Here is a 12011-nt window from a genome sequence, read left to right on the forward strand (position 1 = left end):
CAACAGCTTGCCACCTCAGCACTGTCACCTTGGAGGGGAAAAGGTTAACGCAAATGTCACCAACTGTCATATATAGTTTTTTTTTAAAAAAAAGCAACAGGAGTGCCATTGTGCTAATTAATTAATGTGGCAAAAAAACCTGCAAGACAACAACTCAGCAATGTTGAAAAACTTCCCCTAGAAAGGCAACAGACTAAAACAAAGCCAACAGTAGCAAATGGCATGCTTGCACTTGGGTTTATTTTGCAACTCAGTAAAAAGAAGACTGATGAAAATATTGTATCAAAACTTTGCTTGTAAGTTGCAGGCCCACTGCAGTTGGTTACCATGATCAACAAAACTGGAGGAATACAAATACTACCCATTTCCAAAATTGTTTATATTCTGGAGTCAAACTCTAGAATTAGACAAAAAGTAAATCTTTCTATGATTCCATTGATTGACTAGTTTGCTCCATTTCATTAAAGATCCAGAGCTATATTTATATACAACGTGGATTATTTGGGTGGTGTAGCTAAGGGACTTTGGGGTCCTTGGTGCTCTCTGAGCTTGTTTGTTTTCTTGCAGATGTTTCATTACCTAATTAGGTAACATCATCAGTGCTAGAAGGGAGTAGGGTTTGTTCTCTTTTTATATATTAATGGCTTGTCCCATTGGTGGGAGTATTTTTGGAGGTTCTTTGGCTGGGCTGTTGTTTATTGTTAGCTTGTTTGTCTGCGATGTTATCCGGTTGGATAATGAGAGCACCAATGACCCGACACTTCAACCCTGAGGTAAAAATATTCTCTTCTATCAGTAGTTAAGAGGGCATATGGGTAGAAGAAAGGGAGTGATGATAGATATCACAACTGGGAACAAGGGTCTCCAGATCATTGAAATCAGTGTTCATTTACATCAGGGCTGTCAAACTCCTGACCCATGGGATGGATACGTCACGTGCTGGCTACGCCCACTTTAGTGAAGGGGAATAAAGTCCCAATATCCTACCTGATGCCACCGTGAATACGTGAGTTTGATACCCCTGATTTACATAAACTGCCTTCTCACTGTTCTGTTTTTGAAAAGAGGTGAACATTAGCTCTAGAAGGAAGGGTGAGGAGGTCATAAATGAAAAATTAACACTATCAATGTTCTAGAGAACATTGAAATCAGCATTTGTTTGTTGGTTTTGATATTTATATTGTATGCTGCTTGGAGCCATTTAGGAGTAAAATGGCTAAACAAACCATAAGTACTGCAGATAATCTGCCGAAATGAAATGCTGAACAAACTCACGCAAAACAAGGAGACAAAGATACAAATGAAGAATCTTTGGAAAAGATTCAAAATCTCTAATTGATGATTGAGGGCTCATCACAGGCCTTTTCAGAATCTACCTCCTTAATTATGTCTAGCAGGCTGCAAAATAATTTGCTTTCATTTATACCACTTTTCCTTAATATTCATAAAATAGAAAATACAGAATATTTAAAGCACAAACAAAAGGAAAAGTGAAAAATAGCAAATCAGCAACTATATTAAACCATCAGCAAGAGAGAAATATAAAAAGGATGAATTAGTTCTAGAAGTAAAATGTCACAGCAGGAGCTTAAAAAGTCATGACGGATTAAAAAAATGAGGTGAAATAAGGATTCTGTCTTCTCCATAAAACTCAAAAAGGAGAAAACAATGTGGATAGCGACATGGCTGGCTAGTTGATTTCAATATGAGAGAGGCTATTATTGATACTGGGACATAAAACCAGATTATTAAAAAAAATAGTACCGTACTATGACACTTCCATGGTTTTTCCGCCCATTATCATTTTCCCAGGAATATTTAATAGCAATAACAATAGCAGTTAGATTTATATACCACTTCACAGTGCTTTACAACACTCTCTAAGTGGTTTACAGAGTCAGCATGATGCCACCAACAATCTGGGTCTTCATTTTACTGACCTCAGAAGGATAGAAGGAACCAGTTATGATCGAACTGCTCACAATCAGCAGAGTTAGCTTGCAGTGCTGCATTCTAACCACTGCATCATCAGGTTTCTAAACTATTCTAAACTATTTGAGTTGTAAAACGGAAGAGCACATAAAATCCCAATTTAGAACTTTTTTTTTTTTTTTTGCAAAATAATTGAAATTGAATTTATTAAACCATACCAGACTCTTTTTTTAGGTTTGGCGAGAATACAAGGTACTTTTCTTTATGGCTCTGATAGATTTTCAATAGTCTTCACAGGTCATTTAATTTTGTTTCTCAAAATTTCAAGCTGTGTTACCACTTCTTTCTTTTTTAGTAAATGGCACATTTGTTCTCATGAAGGTGGGCTATTCTCTCCTCTCCCCAACTTAATAAAACACATATAGGGCTTAGGAAATTGTGAGAAAGTAGCCTTTGCATTGCCATTTACAATTAAAAAAAGAACGCTAGATCAAAATGCAAGAAATATTGCCAAGTTCTATGTTATCTGCTGCTATCTCTCGATCCAAAATGTACCACTGAGGCACACCTCTGCATGAGTGGCAGCCCAGTTTCAAGATCCTATGACAATGGATGGACCAACAGAAGCAGACTGAACTGTGCTATAAATGAAAATGGAATTAAAACTTGATAAACAAAAATATTCCCTGTCTAATAGCAATTACTGTAATTACTGTCTAGCAGCAATTACTGTAAGCTGCTATTAATATCTGTTTGATCTGAAATCAAACAGATATTCCATGGAACATCATCTGAACTCTGCAGGTAAGATTGATCCAAGAGTTTGCATTTGAGATGTTTATTTGCAACCATAGGTTTTGGCAAAATACCTAGGAGCTGGAAGACTTGCTTCTTTTTCTACCATTTTCATCTTTTAAAGCATTTTTATGTAACTTTTGGGTTCAGATTGTCTTGTCACTCAACTCTTACTTTGGATTAAACCTCTTTGAACTCAGACCTATGAGAAAGACATTTGAGAGTTGGTTGTATAGTTCAAGAAAAGACTTGATTTCCATAAGACAATGCTCTTTTAACCCTTTTCTCATTCCCAGAACTAATCCTAGTTCAGTGCATAGACTCTGCGTAGTCCTTTTTTGTGACATGCACAGACACAGGGCATAAGGAACAAGAGCAGTTACATCATTATGGACGCAGGGTTGACTATAGTTCCTGGAGGAAAGAAAAGAAATTACTGTTCTTTCATTCAACTTCAGCCTACCATGAACGCACATCTAACTTGTGTTTTACTGCCTCAAGTTGAAAATAATTGTTTTCTGATCTAAGGTCTCCTGACTTTATTTATTGTTATTTATTTATTGTTATTTGTTTATTTTCGTGAAGCATGTATTTTATGACAGATACAAATGCTCTGATGATAATTATAAGTTGTTTCTAGCAAGAAATTTACTAACCGCGTGTGACTTAAATAGCTAAGGGAGTGGCCAATTATCCTCAAGCCTTACTCTCGAGGAGACCTCCTCTTCCTGAGTAGCCACTTCTGCCTTTTGGCAGCCCTGCGTGCTCGAGCATTGAGAAGAGGCTCCTCCATTTCACTCTCTCCACTTGAAGGAGCCTCTGGAGGTTCTGAAGGCCCTGGCTGAGTCTCTGCCTCTGGCACCACATCCTCTTCAGCCTCCTTGCTGTCCGACGCGAGTGCCGGCTGGGCAGGCTCCTGGCGTGACACCACACCAGCCTCCTTGTCGTCGGGATCAGCCACGATCTGTGTAGGCTGCTGGTGGGCCACAACAAGAAAGTCCACTGCAGTTTTTCATGGCAGATATTCTTTAGCAGTTTTGTACTAATAACATGTGTTTAACAGGAAGAACATTCCCAGTCCAAAATTTAGAGCCTTGGTAGTACAGGGGTTTAAGGCACCCTGTTATTAAGCTGGTTATTAAGACCAGGTGCCTGCAATTACTGCAGGGTTCGAATTTCGCCAAGGCTCAAGGTTGACTCAGCCTTCCATCCTTTCTAAGGTAGGTAAATTGAGGACCCAGTTGTGGGGGCAATAAGCTGACTTTGTATAAATATACAAAAGGATGAAGGCTATTGCTGAGCACATTGTAAGCGGCCCTGAGTCTTCGGAGAAGGGCGGCATATAAATCAAATTAAAAAAAAAAATTAGCACAAACCTGCCCCCCCCCTTTGGTAATTACTGTTTTTCTTTCTTTACTTTTTGTTAGAAATTCATCCTGAGATTGAAACACTTCTATTTCAGTGATTGAAAAAAAGAATGAAATGTTGCATTGGAGGATTTTTTAAAAAAAAGGTAGCAGAGGCATCAGTAAAAGCTAAAACAGCATAAAGGTGTGGTGTGGTTATGCTGACAGTGTGAGATGTTGAGAATTAGAAAGTAAAAACCACAACACATGTCATTCCTTGGTAACTTCTGAACCTTTCACTCATGTTTTAAAACTTTTAATTATGCCTGTGACCTTAAAACTACATACTTTAAACATAGACAATGATCATTTCTGGAATGTGGGCCTTTCTGGTTACCATAATATCATATTTTGGAAAAGGATGCCCTATTCAAAAAAATAAAGTAAAAAAGTGGTATTTGGGTATGATACAAGCAAATAATATAGAAATAAAGATTGAAAGATATGAAGAGCCATAATGAGTGATATTAGTGTAAAACTAGATTTGACTGTGTTTCATTTTCATTTTTTACATCATATTGTAATTTATTTGACTTACTACTTCTTATTGTTATGTTCTTATTCTTTTTATATTTTATATAATATTAGCATATATACATGCATACACAAACTAATTTCAGATTAACATTATAGTAGAAACATCGTAAAACTTGTCTTAATTTTTCATTAATTGTTTACTGTCACTGACAGGACTACAGCAATGTCTATTATATTGGGGTTCATCACTTACATTTATTTTATTGATGGGTTAAATTGATTGTATTATTTTTTCTTTATATTTTGCTTTTATAATTTTTAGTTCTTGTGTCTGTTATTTGCCATCTGCAGGGTGTTAGAACTGGGGTGAGTTATAAATCTCATTAAATAAATGAGTAGATAAATCAAGGTTTTACACAAATGGCACCTTCTAGTCAATTATGTAATTATGCATGTGATATATATTTGGATTTAATTAAGTTATTAAAGAATTAAAATTTATAGACAGCCCTTTCCCAAATAGTTTATTAAGCTGAGGTCTTATTGTAAAAACATAATAATGGTATTAACAAGAGAAAAGAAACAGTTGGGTCACAGGGCTTATAGTTTCTTTTGAATACACTGTAATGTTTTTTTTTCTTGCTGACTTTTCAGTCTGCCCCCCAAAATCCATTTTCACTGAATAGCTTGGAATCAAAAATTTAGTGTATGAAAAGTACTTGTAAAAGGGATTTAGCAGCAGAAGAAATGCCCTATAATCTTGCGCTGTGCATTTTGATAGCATCTGCTTTGTATGACGCCTATTTCTGTGTACTATTAAAAGCCTTTTATTTGCTGAAGCATCCACAGACCATATGTTATCAACAAATGTTATTATCCAAATGCAAACAGTATTTTCCATTAGGTTTTCCATATGAGAATCACATGAGTTACAAAGGGAATAAACCAAATGAGAGTAAACACCTATAGCAAACCTTTGACAACGAGGTGGTGATTATAAATTCATACTTAATATCACCGTGAAATATTTCATTACATCATGACAATTTAACAATGAGATTTAGGGCAAGCTTCATCTGAGGATGATGTAATTAGTTGTCATAGTGATATTCACTATCAGGACATATTCTAATTCAGGGCCACCAAATTATTTTTTACATTCATGTTAAGTGCGCCGCTTCCACACACAAGATTTAACCTTACCATTTAATAAAACTTAGCGTAACCACAGAAAATACCTAAAGAGTAAAGCTTTGTTTAAAGAAGGATTAATAATGCAACTGGATTCCATCTTATTAAACACTGTTATTATAATAATGTTTATGAAAACACTAACTTAATTAATCACAAAGATTAATTTCCAAGCTCTCTCTTGTCAACCCACTGTCAGCGTGCTCTTCATATGTGGTTTGTTTAAAGACTGTATTAAATCAGGGTTAGGAATGGTTTCATTTATTTTATGAAAAATAATAAGTCTTTAGGGGGGAATTACTTTAAAATACAAAGTATCAATTTGCACACTCACACATTTTCTAGTATGTGTAATGACCAATATTTAATTAACAAATATATAATTATCTATACAGCTTCTGAAACTCTAGGCAAAAAGATTGACATCTACTGGTTTCTTTTATGATTTGACTAACATGGGTGTCAGCAACTTGCAAATCCGGAGCCTCATGCGGCTCTTTGGGCCCTCTGCTGTGGCTCCTTGTCGGGTGATCCCACCACTGGCTAGCCCCCCCTCTCGCCCTCCCCTCCCAGTCACTCCTTGCCTGGGGCAAATAAAGAGAGACAGGGAGAGAGATACAGAAATACAGAGAGAGAGGGAGTGGGGGAGGGACGGAGAGAGATGTCAAAAGGGTTTTGTAGTTCCCAGTGTTTTTTAACAACCGGTTCTCTGCCTTAATGACCTGCTGGATAGGCATGGCTGGGGGGGGGGGGGGTCATGTGACTGGTGGAAATGAGTGACATTGAGTTGGCCATGCCCACCTAGGTTTTGTGGCTCCCAGTGTTTTCTTTTCTGTGGGAAACAAGTTCAAATGGCTCTTTGAGTGTTTAAGTTTGCAAACCCCTGGACTAACAGATATTCAGAAAACCTCAATAACCCCAACAAGTCTGATCTTTACTTTATTCTTTTAGAAGTTATTGTGCAGCCCCTTAAATCAGGGATTTGGATAAGTCTTCTCTTTCGAATGTGTTGGAATACAATTACCACCTATCAGTAGGTGGTAATTGTCAGTATCTTTGACCTTGTTGGCTGAGTCTTCCAGCCACTGGAATCCAACATCTACAATTCCCTAATCACTGCTCTAAATAACAGGAGAGAGCAGCACTAGGAGAAATATCTTGCCTTCTCCATACATTTTTGTGGCTTGATCAGCAATAGAAGGGGGTGTATGCTGTGACATACTTGGAGTCCACTTGGGGATTTCTTATTTCAGAAAGATAAAACTAAACTTTTGATTTTAGTACTTGGCGAATAGATTTGTTACAATTATAGAAATATTGTGTAATTATTATTATTATTATTATTATTATTATTATTATTATTATTATTATTATTATTATTATTATTTAATCTTTAGTGAGATTCACAGCCTTTGAGGCTGGTTAAGCAGTGGGTGGAAACTAATCAAGGAGAGAAGCAACTTAGAACTAAGGAGAAATTTCCTGATTAATTAACAATTAATCAGTGGAACAACTTGCTTCCAGAAGTTGTGAATGCTCCAACACTGGAAGTTTTAAAGAAGATATTGGATAACAATTTGTCTGAAGTGGTGTAGGGTTTCCTGCCTAAACAGGGGGTTGGACTAGAAGACCTCCAAGATTCCTTCCAACTCTGTTATTCTGTTTTTTTTCCTGTTTATTTGGCTAATGTGCCATCTATTAATTGCTTTCGTTCACATTTCACTTTTTCAGGTTAATTTTTTGTATTATTACTGTTAGTGGCTTCAATCATCATTTTTTTCTTTCATAGAAGGAATGGAAGTAATACTTGCCTTTATTACAGTGATTATATTTTTTTGAAAAAAAAATGGACGGGGCTGAAAAGGGGGCTAGTCTGAAAGAAGTTCGCTGGGCGAAAATAATGTTTGTCTTTATAACTTGACTTTACAAAAGAAAATTCAAGAGCAGAACTAAGAAAATGTTTGTCCATCTTCTAATAACAATACTTAAAATTGAATAGTATATGTAAATTTGCTTTGAAAAGACAATTCCATCTCATATTTTTCTCATGAGATGAAAGGCCATACAGTAAATGATATTATTTGTACAGTAAAAGTTAAAGAACCAAAAGGACAAAAATGAGTTTTCAAAAAAATAAATACATCTAAAGAAGTGCTCTCTGAAATAAAGGACTGTCTTTTATCAAAGGACACATAGCCCTTGGAGGACTCACTTCCAGCTTCACTGATTGACAATGAACAGCTGGAGTGACACACACAAAAAGAAAATGTATTGACAGGTGATTCCTACTGAAACATGCCATGTTGCTTTTCAGCTACTAGATGGCACTAATAAGCTTTCAATTTGTGCTGTGCTCCTCTCAGTGTTTGAACTAATTTCAAAGTAGTTATGTGGTCGTTTTCTTTATGACTGGGATTGCTGCAGGAACATTCTGTGCAGCACTGACTTTAGAGTGCTGTTGATCATTTAAAATCTATTGGGAGTTTCAAGAAAATAACATGCTATGATTCAGTGTCATTAGCTTGTTGCACTACTTCAGAATTCAGGCTTAATGCTTGTTTATTATATTTGAAAGGCACAGACCTTAAGGTAGAAGGGCAATGCTAATTTGATTTGAAAAAGACTATGATTTATAATATGGCTTCTCTTTTATAAAAATATACTAAAATAACTTTTGAACCTTCTCCAATCAAGCCATCCATCTAGGTCTATCAAATTTGGGCTGACGTAAGGTCCAAACCCAGAGATGACCCAAGGCGATCCAATCAGGTCCAATTCTTTATTTGCTTACACCTAATGGACAGAAACCAAACCAAAGCTATAATCTTCCCTTATCAAGCTTGGGGCTGCACAGTCTCTTGATTCAAGCCTCTCTCTGGGAAAGCTCTGTGTTGCAAAATTCCCCTCCAGTTTCTCCAGGTGGTCGTCCCATCATTGCTGCTAAAATCTGGATGACCAATGAACATCAGCCAAGATTATTCAGACCTGATTTATGGAGTTGTGTAAGAAGTGTCTGAGAGATGAATAGGTAACAAGTGCCTTAGAGATGAATAGAGAAGGCACATCAACATGGTTTCATAAATAGGCAAATTATATCTCAGCTACATATGTCCAGATGATCATTAGGTGGCAGCAAACATTAATATTTTCTTTGTCTTTTTGCTGCCTCCTAGTGGTTTTTCAGAGTTTTTAGATCAAACCTGATAGCCCTATCTGCCTCTCCATTCATGTAAAGTGAGACCTTGCAATTATATTTCTATTGCTTTATTTTTACCAAGCAATTTATTGTCACTTTTGAAATAAATGAGTGACCCATAAACAAAACGTATCATGTGCACTGAAGGACTCTATATAAGATGCATATGATTACTAATCCTATTAGAAAGAAAAGATAATGTTCAAATTGACTCTGAGGTTAAGGCACTGTTTCCCAACGTTGGTAACTTTAAGATATGGGGACTTCAACTCTCAGAATTCCCCACCTAGCAGCTGGCTGAGGAATTCTAGGAGTTGAAGTTCACATATCAAAAAGTTGCCAAGTTTGAGAAACATTGGGCTAAGGAGTCAGCATAAATAACCAGTTTGAAATATTACTGGGTTGAAGCACTTTCAAATTCCATTTCAAATTCATCAGGCATATAAAGAAACACCATACAGGCTTCAAGCTTCGCTTTTTTTAACAATGAAAAATGGATAACTTGGGTTCTATAACTTTCATCCCAATAATGGCACAGTGGTTAGAGTGCAGTACTGCAGGCTACTTCTGCTGATCACCGGCTGCCAGCAGTTTGGCAGATCGAATTTCACCAGGCTCAAGGTTGACTTAGCCTCCCATCCTTCCGAGGTCAGTAAAATGAGGAGCCAGATTGTTGGGGGCAATATGCTGATTCTGTAAACTGCTTAGAGAGGACTGTATAAAGCACTGTGAAGCGATATATAAGTCTAAGTGCTATTGCTATTGCTAATAATCTTTATATTAAATCACCGCAGCATGTTAAGCAGTGCCATTGATATTTGAACAAAAAGATAAATAAAAAGATAATTTCTTTGGAGAAATAGAGATTAATGCTTTCCAGAGTACAAATATGTTAGAAGATAATTTTTGTAGCTTACTTGCTTTTCACATATGACATCTACTTATTTATATTTATATTATTAAGCATTTATAATTTAGTAAACACTTTCCAAATACTTTACCAGACTAATTTACTCCAAGTCTATTGATTGCTTATTACAATTCAGTTAAGAAAGTTCCTAACTCAGTGTTAAAAATCAGAAAAATGTCAGAATAATTTGCTAAATACTATTGACAATGTAACTGAATCTCAGAAGAAAATGTTTAATGCTTCTAAGATCCCTTGATATTAATCAGTCCTAAATGAGAAAAGATTGCCAAGCCAAGCAAATAAGTACATGCAAATGAAGTCCATAAGATTAAACAACCAGATAAGTGTCATTCATTTTGTTACTCCTAAAGACTAGGATACATCAATCATTCCTCACAAAGTAAGTCCTCTTTTTATCAGTTAAACTTTACGTCTGCTTTCTTTCTTTGCTTTTTAGTATTTTGATCGAATTTTTCATATGAATCAACAGGGCGACTCAGCTTTAAAAAGGGGTGTGCGTGTGAGGGGGAGGCTAATACAATTTTCGATTGAATGAAAGAATCCCGCTTTCCAGGTTAAAAAATAATATGTTCGTGTCATTCTGAACGACTCAGAAAGCACTCTGTTGGGGTCTGTGTCTGAATTTTGCAATTTAAGCGGGATCTAGACAAATCGATCTGGGATTAAGGGAGGACAAGAAAGATAGAAAAATCAAGCCTTGGAGGAAAGTTGCTTAGCCTGCCGAGAGAAAGCATGAGCATATTCCTCAATTTCTTGGACAGACGAGGCCAAATGCAGAGTCTTTGGAAGTAGAGCACCAAGCACACCAAAAAAAATAATATGAATTATAATGTCAACAAAATTGATGGAGATATTACCAATGTAATATTAACTTTTTCTCTCTGGCACCAGGGGGCAGAGTAAAATGTAGTGAGTTTAAGCAACTTGAAGATAGATTTTAGTGGAAAATTAGGAGCAAGGAGAAAATTACAGAAAAGGGGGAGCAGTTGTTTGGCAAATCTAAACGGCAAAGCAAATCTAAACGGAGATTTTCAAGCAAAAGCTGCCAGGCATTGAAAGGCTGACTGGCGATGTTTTACTATGGAACCTTTTGCATACAAAAGAAAAGGCAAGAAAAGGTAACATACAACACTGCTATCCAACCCAGATATTTTGGGGGCAATTTAATCATGGACTGGAAGCAGAAAACTATCCCTATTTTTCCTTTCGGGTTAGCTATCTAGGGAATTCCAGTTCTACTTCTTTCTTTCTTTTTTTTTTTTTATCTCCAGGGCAAAAAAACAAGGCTGAGATTTAGAAATGAGGTTTAGAAATGAAGGACAAAACAGAAGAAGAAGTCGTTTGGATCATGCATATCCAGAATGAAGAAGAAGAGAGCATGGTTATACGGTTTTGGGATGATGAGTGAATCCTTTCACTTATTCCAAGTACAAGACAGGTAAGGAAATCTGTTATCAGCCTTGCTAGGCGAATATATAGAAGCAGCTTGCCAGGTACAAGTACAAAAAGCACAGTCAGTTCCTGTCCAGTTGCCAAAAAGTACATTATGAGATAGTACACTCTGCCTCCCAAAGACACCAGCCGCAATGCCAGTGAAACATCAGGACACCAGGAAAATACAGACCAGGTTATACAGCCTGAAAGGCTTTTGTTGCTTGATTGACCTTGACTGTGAAAGCCTATATGGCAGTGGTGGGTTGCTCCCGGTTCGGCCGAGCTGGTAGCGGTGATGATGTGACGTCACTGAACTGGTTCTCTGTGACTGAGAGCTGGGCCCACCTGCCCGCTCCTGCTTTATTCCTACCTTTATCTCTTGGTTTTTAGCACAGCTGATAGGCGCGGCAGAATGGATTGCCGCGCCTCAGCTGGCCAGAAACCCAATGTGCTTGTGCGGAGTGCAAGTTTGGCGTGCGTGTGAGTGCAGCAAGCACGTGCGTGGCGATCACGTGCAAAACACATGCACAAAGAGAACCGGTAGTAACACCAGTTGGAACCCACCCCTGCTATACGGGTATATTAATTTCAGAGTGCTTGAAGGATTTTTGATCTACAGACAAGGATTTTGTTAAGACTTGCACTATTA

The 12011-nt window shown here is 37.0% G+C and overlaps 1 protein-coding gene across 8 annotated transcripts in view; it reads right to left on the bottom strand.

Annotated features, from left to right (window-relative positions):
- The window catches only part of CADPS (calcium dependent secretion activator), a 444424-nt gene that overhangs the window by 224928 nt on the left and 207485 nt on the right, over positions 1-12011 (bottom strand). The window lies entirely within an intron of this gene.

This window comes from Pituophis catenifer, unplaced genomic scaffold, assembly GCF_029215685.1.
Source record: "Pituophis catenifer annectens isolate HBS135680 unplaced genomic scaffold, rPitCat1.0.hap2 SCAF_2, whole genome shotgun sequence".
NCBI classification, from domain to species: domain Eukaryota; kingdom Metazoa; phylum Chordata; class Lepidosauria; order Squamata; family Colubridae; genus Pituophis; species Pituophis catenifer.